Source organism: Musca vetustissima, unplaced genomic scaffold, assembly GCF_032173495.1.
Source record: "Musca vetustissima isolate MV318-11 ecotype Yass unplaced genomic scaffold, APGP_CSIRO_Mvet_v1 utg124152, whole genome shotgun sequence".
Classification (NCBI taxonomy): Eukaryota; Metazoa; Arthropoda; class Insecta; order Diptera; family Muscidae; genus Musca; species Musca vetustissima.
Genome location: NW_026885897.1, coordinates 61,712 through 69,958, shown reverse-complemented (window position 1 = coordinate 69,958; position 8,247 = coordinate 61,712). Strand labels below are relative to the sequence as shown.

The 8,247-nt window shown below is 36.4% G+C and overlaps 1 pseudogene; it reads left to right on the top strand.

Annotated features, from left to right (window-relative positions):
* Window positions 1-542: 542 nt before the first annotated feature.
* On the top strand, window positions 543-671 carry LOC133333198 (U2 spliceosomal RNA; annotated as a pseudogene).
* Window positions 672-8,247: the final 7,576 nt, after the last annotated feature.

Sequence of the window (8,247 nt, the reverse complement as noted above, 5' to 3'; positions counted from 1 at the left end):
GACTATCGATTGAAGACCTTCAATTTGTATTCTTAATAGATACTGAGAACATATGAAGATGTTCCAAATTGTATACGATATTCCATTGGTCTTCTATAGAAAAGCATATCACAGATTATATACCTACTACAGGTCCTCTGTAGATATGTAACCTAATATAGGGGTTCTATAGACAGATTATTTCATATAGATGGCTTCCGACAGCTGATTTCGTATAGATCGTTGAAAAATTGATCGCTATAAGCGATAATCATTTTAGGCGATATCAAATAAAGGTCGGAACTTTTTTCCGGACTTTTGAATACGTCATTATAACCGTCAATCGTGTACGTTGTGTGTTTTCCAGACATTCCTTACAACACACCGCTTTTTTATTGGTACACACACACAAACTGATTAGGTACCTCTGGCGATCAGCAAGCTAATAGGTACTATCGACGATCATCCTGGTATGGTTTTTCCCACCACAGTATTATAAAAAGCGTCTCTTCTATTGCACTCTCTTCTTCTAATTCTCATTCACTACGTATCCGTGACATGGTATAACATCCAAGTCGTCCTCGGTTTAGTTATCGTTTTTTAAAAATTGACGGAAGTTCAAGGAGCTTGCTCCACTTCTGTCACGGGTCGGCCCGGCATTGCAGTACCGCCGGGATTTCGGCCCAATCATCAAATAATACATTTCAATAATTTTTTTGTTCGAGGAAGCCAGGACAGTGTTGCCAGTTTAGGGGATTTATCCTTAAATTGGGTATTTTCGTTTGGAAATTGGTATTAGATTATTGGTTTGGGGTTCTAGGGATTTTTAGGGGATTCAATTTCGATACAGTCATTGCACTTGGGATATAAAAAAAAGAAATAATTTTGAAGGCTCCAGCAGGCATGGATTTTTTAAAGGGGTATTTTTTCAAGGCTCCAACAGGCGCGGATTTTTCGAAGGAATATTTTTTCAAGGCTCCAACAGGCGTTGATTTTTTAAAGGAATATTTTTTTCAAGGCTACAACAGGCGTGGATTTTATTAAGGAATATTTTTTCTAGGCTCCAACAGGGGTGGATTTTTTAAAGGAATATTTTTTCAAGGCTCCAACAGGCGTGGATTTTTTAAACCAATATTTTTCAGAGGCCCAAAGGCGTGGATTTTTTAAAGGAATATTTTGTAGAAGGACCACCGAGGCGTGGATTTTTTAAAGGAATATTCTTTAAGGGCCACCAAGGCGTGGATTTTTCAAAGGAAAATTTTTTTAAGGACCACCAAGGCGTGGATTTTTCAAAGGAATATTTTGTAGAAGGAGCACCATGGCGTGGATTTTTCAAGGACCAAAAAGGCGTGGATTTTTCAAAGGAATATTTTTGCCAAGGACCATCAAGGCGTGGATTTTTCAAAGGAATAATTTTGCCAAGGACCTTCAAGGCGTGGATTTTTCAAAGGAATATTTTTCAAAGGACCATCAAGGCGTGGATTTTTTAAAGGAATATTTTTCAAAGGACCATCAAGGCGTGGATTTTTTAAAGGAATATTTTTGCCGAGGACCATCAAGGCGTGGATTTTTCAAAGGAATATTTTTGCCAAGGACCATCAAGGCGTGGATTTTTCAAAGGAATATTTTTGCCAAGGACCATCAAGGCGTGGATTTTTCAAAGGAATATTTTTGCCATGGACCATCAAGGCGTGGATTTTTCATAGGAATATTTTTGCCAAGGACCATCAAGGCGTGGATTTTTCAAAGGAAAATTTTTTTAAGGACCACCAAGGCGTGGATTTTTCAAGGACCAAAAAGGCGTGGATTTTTCAAAGGAATATTTTTGCCAAGGACCATCAAGGCGTGGATTTTTCAAAGGAATATTTTTGCCAAGGACCTTCAAGGCGTGGATTTTTCAAAGGAATATTTTTCAAAGGACCATCAAGGCGTGGATTTTTTAAAGGAATATTTTTCAAAGGACCATCAAGGCGTGGATTTTTCAAAGGAATATTTTTGCCATGGACCATCAAGGCGTGGATTTTTCAAAGGAATATTTTTGCCATGGACCATCAAGGCGTGGATTTTTCAAAGGAATATTTTTGCCATGGACCATCAAGGCGTGGATTTTTCAAAGGAATATTTTTGCCAAGGACCATCAAGGCGTGGATTTTTCAAAGGAATATTTTTGCCAAGGACCATCAAGGCGTGGATTTTTCAAAGGAATATTTTTGCCAAGGACCATCAAGGCGTGGATTTTTCAAAGGAATATTTTTGCCAAGGACCATCAAGGCGTGGATTTTTCAAAGGAATATTTTTGCCATGGACCATCAAGGCGTGGATTTTTCATAGGAATATTTTTGCCAAGGACCATCAAGGCGTGGATTTTTCAAAGGAATATTTTTGCCATGGACCATCAAGGCGTGGATTTTTCAAAGGAAAATTTTTTTAAGGACCACCAAGGCGTGGATTTTTCAAGGACCAAAAAGGCGTGGATTTTTCAAAGGAATATTTTTGCCAAGGACCATCAAGGCGTGGATTTTTCAAAGGAATATTTTTGCCAAGGACCTTCAAGGCGTGGATTTTTCAAAGGAATATTTTTCAAAGGACCATCAAGGCGTGGATTTTTTAAAGGAATATTTTTCAAAGGACCATCAAGGCGTGGATTTTTCAAAGGAATATTTTTGCCATGGACCATCAAGGCGTGGATTTTTCAAAGGAATATTTTTGCCATGGACCATCAAGGCGTGGATTTTTCAAAGGAATATTTTTGCCATGGACCATCAAGGCGTGGATTTTTCAAAGGAATATTTTTGCCATGGACCATCAAGGCGTGGATTTTTCAAAGGAATATTTTTGCCAAGGACCATCAAGGCGTGGATTTTTCAAAGGAATATTTTTGCCAAGGACCATCAAGGCGTGGATTTTTCAAAGGAATATTTTTGCCAAGGACCATCAAGGCGTGGATTTTTCAAAGGAATATTTTTGCCAAGGACCATCAAGGCGTGGATTTTTCAAAGGAATATTTTTGCCAAGGACCATCAAGGCGTGGATTTTTCAAAGGAATATTTTTGCCAAGGACCATCAAGGCGTGGATTTTTCAAAGGAATATTTTTGCCATGGACCATCAAGGCGTGGATTTTTCAAAGGAATATTTTTGCCATGGACCATCAAGGCGTGGATTTTTCAAAGGAATATTTTTGCCATGGACCATCAAGGCGTGGATTTTTCAAAGGAATATTTTTGCCATGGACCATCAAGGCGTGGATTTTTCAAAGGAATATTTTTGCCATGGACCATCAAGGCGTGGATTTTTCAAAGGAATATTTTTGCCATGGACCATCAAGGCGTGGATTTTTCAAAGGAATATTTTTGCCATGGACCATCAAGGCGTGGATTTTTCAAAGGAATATTTTTGCCATGGACCATCAAGGCGTGGATTTTTCAAAGGAATATTTTTGCCATGGACCATCAAGGCGTGGATTTTTCAAAGGAATATTTTTGCCATGGACCATCAAGGCGTGGATTTTTCAAAGGAATATTTTTGCCATGGACCATCAAGGCGTGGATTTTTCAAAGGAATATTTTTGCCATGGACCATCAAGGCGTGGATTTTTCAAAGGAATATTTTTGCCATGGACCATCAAGGCGTGGATTTTTCAAAGGAATATTTTTGCCATGGACCATCAAGGCGTGGATTTTTCAAAGGAATATTTTTGCCATGGACCATCAAGGCGTGGATTTTTCAAAGGAATATTTTTGCCATGGACCATCAAGGCGTGGATTTTTCAAAGGAATATTTTTGCCATGGACCATCAAGGCGTGGATTTTTCAAAGAAATATTTTTGCCATGGACCATCAAGGCGTGGATTTTTCAAAGGAATATTTTTGCCATGGACCATCAAGGCGTGGATTTTTCAAAGGAATATTTTTGCCATGGACCATCAAGGCGTGGATTTTTCAAAGGAATATTTTTGCCATGGACCATCAAGGCGTGGATTTTTCAAAGGAATATTTTTGCCATGGACCATCAAGGCGTGGATTTTTCAAAGGAATATTTTTGCCATGGACCATCAATGCGTGGATTTTTCAAAGGAATATTTTTGCCATGGACCATCAAGGCGTGGATTTTTCAAAGGAATATTTTTGCCATGGACCATCAAGGCGTGGATTTTTCAAAGGAATATTTTTGCCATGGACCATCAAGGCGTGGATTTTTCAAAGGAATATTTTTGCCATGGACCATCAAGGCGTGGATATTTTTTAAGGACCACCAAGGCGTGGATTTTTCAAAGGAATATTTTTGCCATGGACCATCAAGGCGTGGATATTTTTTAAGGACCACCAAGGCGTGGATTTTTCAAATGAATATTTTTTAAGGACCACCAAGGCGTGGATTTTTCAAAGCAATATTTTTTCCAAGGACCATCAAGGCGTGGATTTTTCAAAGCAATATTTTTCCAAGGACCATCAAGGCGTGGATTTTTCAAAGGAATATTTTTGCCATGGACCATCAAGGCGTGGATTTTTCAAAGGAATATTTTTGCCATGGACCATCAAGGCGTGGATTTTTCAAAGGAATATTTTTGCCATGGACCATCAAGGCGTGGATTTTTCAAAGGAATATTTTTGCCATGGACCATCAAGGCGTGGATTTTTCAAAGGAATATTTTTGCCATGGACCATCAAGGCGTGGATTTTTCAAAGGAATATTTTTGCCATGGACCATCAAGGCGTGGATTTTTCAAAGGAATATTTTTGCCATGGACCATCAAGGCGTGGATTTTTCAAAGGAATATTTTTGCCATGGACCATCAAGGCGTGGATTTTTCAAAGGAATATTTTTGCCATGGACCATCAAGGCGTGGATTTTTCAAAGGAATATTTTTGCCATGGACCATCAAGGCGTGGATTTTTCAAAGGAATATTTTTGCCATGGACCATCAAGGCGTGGATATTTTTTAAGGACCACCAAGGCGTGGATTTTTCAAAGGAATATTTTTGCCATGGACCATCAAGGCGTGGATATTTTTTAAGGACCACCAAGGCGTGGATTTTTCAAATGAATATTTTTTAAGGACCACCAAGGCGTGGATTTTTCAAAGCAATATTTTTTCCAAGGACCATCAAGGCGTGGATTTTTCAAAGCAATATTTTTCCAAGGACCATCAAGGCGTGGATTTTTCAAAGGAATATTTTTGCCATGGACCATCAAGGCGTGGATTTTTCAAAGGAATATTTTTGCCAAGGACCACCAATTCATTCATTATTTCCTATGGGGTAATTGGCCTAAGGATTTTTTCAAGGATTATTTTACAAATCTATTAAACGAACATCCATGGCCATTGACTAGTTGACCATTTATTGTTCGCTTCGTTTTGTTGTTGTTCTTTTTATACTCCTCCCCCTTTTTGGAATTTTGTGGTTAAATGAGGGATGTTTAGGACAAATAAAAAGGTAAATAAACAAAACAGGCGCAGAGCTTTGGTGGAGACTTACTCAGAGCAAATGTCTACACAGGAGACAAAGAGAGAAAGAGGGAGAGCAAATTCTCATTGCATACTTTTGGGCGAAAATGCAACGTAAATCTCTCACAGTAATTCGCTTCAATATCTTGGGAACTAAAAGCTTTTGTAGAACAACAACAAAAGCTTGAAATTGATTTAGGAAATGGGAAATTTTGAAAACTCAGGATTCCCGGTAAAGTCGAGATCAACTTTGGAAAGTTAATAAAAATTCGGATTGGATAAAAATTAATAAAAATATTATAAAATTTTTATTTTGAATTTTGTTTTAAAATCTGGAAATTATTATTTTTTTGTTTTGTAGTTTGAGTTATTTCTGTTTTATGTTTTGTTTTCCCTTTATTTTGCGGCAAATTGCAAGCAACATGTTGGTTATATAAGTCTTATGCTATGTTTTCTCCGCTTTAGTGTTATTGTCGCAAAGTAAAGCATAACTATAGGCGAAAAATAGAATCGAAATATGCGTGTGTTTCGGTGTTGTTAAGCGTTGTATTGTTTGCTTCTTCTTCATCTTTCCTTAAATGGCAATGCTTGGAACTTTTCGGCAATTTACTGGGCAATTTTTGTTAATGGTGAAAGTTAAATTTGATTCTGGTGTTTTTATGTGAATTTGTAATGAATTGTGAAGGTATGTCAAATATCATGATGTTGCCGGTGTTGATGATGGGGAATATTGTGTGAAATAGAAAGAAAAAATATTGAGGAAGGTGTGTATTTGAAGAGTTAATAAATTTTCATTAATTTAAAATTGTGTTGGGAAAGAAAAAAATTAAATCAGGTGTTTAATTAATACTTGCCTAAAAGTAGGCAATGATTTTATTGAGTTTATAAATATGAAGGATTTTTTACGGAATAATTTTCAAGGCTTCAGCAGACGTGAATTTTTTAAAGGAATATTTTTCAAAGGACCTCTAAGGCGTGGATTTTTAAAATGAATATTTTTCAAAGGACCTTTGGATGGATTTTTAAAATGAATATTTTTCAAAGGACCTCTAAGGCGTGGATTTTTTAAAGGAATATTTTTGCCAAGGCGTGGATTTTTTAAAGGAATATTTTTGCCAAGGCGTGGATTTTTTAAAGGAATATTTTTGCCAAGGCGTGGATTTTTTAAAGGAATATTTTTGCCAAGGCGTGGATTTTTTAAAGGAATATTTTTGCCAAGGCGTGGATTTTTTAAAGGAATATTTTTGCCAAGGCGTGGATTTTTTAAAGGAATATTTTTCAAAAGACCATCAAGGCGTGGATTTTAAAAGGAATATTTTTCAAAAGGCCATCAAGGCGTGGATTTTTTAAAGGAATATTTTTCAAAGGATCATCAAGGCGTGGATTTTTTAAAGGAATATTTTTCAAAGGATCAACAAGGCGTGGATTTTTTAAAGGAATATTTTTCAAAGGACCACCAAGGCCTGGATTTTTTAAAGGAATATTTTTCAAAGGACCACCAAGGCCTGGATTTTTTAAAGGAATATTTTTACCAAGGACCACCAAGGCCTGGATTTTTTAAAGGAATATTTTTCAAAGGATCAACAGGGCCTGGATTTTTTAAAGGAATATTTTTCAAAGGACCACCAAGGCGTGGATTTTTTAAAGGAATATTTTTCAAAGGACCACCAAGGCGTGGATTTTTTAAAGGAATATTTTTCAAAGGACCACCAAGGCGTGGATTTTTTAAAGGAATATTTTTCAAAAGACCACCAAAGCGTGGATTTTTTAAAGGAATATTTTTCAAAGGACCACCAAGGCGTGGATTTTTTAAAAGAATATTTTTCAAAGGACCACCAAGGCGTGGATTTTTTAAAGGAATATTTTTCAAAGGACCACCAAGGCGTGGATTTTTTAAAGGAATATTTTTCAAAGGACCACCAAGGCGTGGATTTTGTAAAGGAATATTTTTCAAGGACCATCCATACAAGGCGTGAATTTTTTAAAGGAATATTTTTCAAGGACCATCCATACCTGGCATGGATTTTTTAAAGCAAATAAGGGTCGAGGCGTGGATTTTGTAAAGGAATATTTTTCAAGGACCACGGATTTTTTTAAAGGAATATTTTTCAAGGCGGTCAGCAGGAGTTGATTTTTTAAAGAAATATTTTTTCAAGGCTTCAGCATTTTTTATAGGATTTTTTAAAAGATTTCTGACACGTTTTTCAAACTAATTGCCTGTAATGACATACTTTTTGGCGGCTAAATGTTCCTTATATCATAGACTGGTATCTCTAATTATCGTTATTTTGAAGACTTCAGACAAATTTTCAAGTTCAAGGCCTTAAGCCAATTTTTCGACCCGGGTGCTTGTTATCATTACAGTGTTAAGACTGGTACTATTATTGTGTAGGGATAAGTAAATCGACTTTCGACTAATCGACTTTTTGTATTGAAAAGTCTAAAAGTCGAAGTCGACTTTTGATCTATGAGGAAATAGGAAAGTCGACTTTTCAAGATCGACTTTCGATTTTCTTCATAAATACTTGGTTTTTATCACAAAGCTCAAATTGCCCGGAACTTTACATCATCTTTTAACAATAATTCATATAAAAATAATTCAAAAAAAAAATCAAATTTTTAGTCGATTTTGCAGAAGTCAGTAAAAGTCGAAAATCGATTTTGAATAGTTTTGACAAAATCGAATGATCGAAAAGTCGACTTTTTAGTCAAAGGCAAAAATCGAAAAGTCTAAAAATCGAATATCCACCTTCTGGTGGAGGGGTGGCACACATCCGTACCTATCAACGTTTTATCTTGTTGTTAGTTGAAATGTATTAAT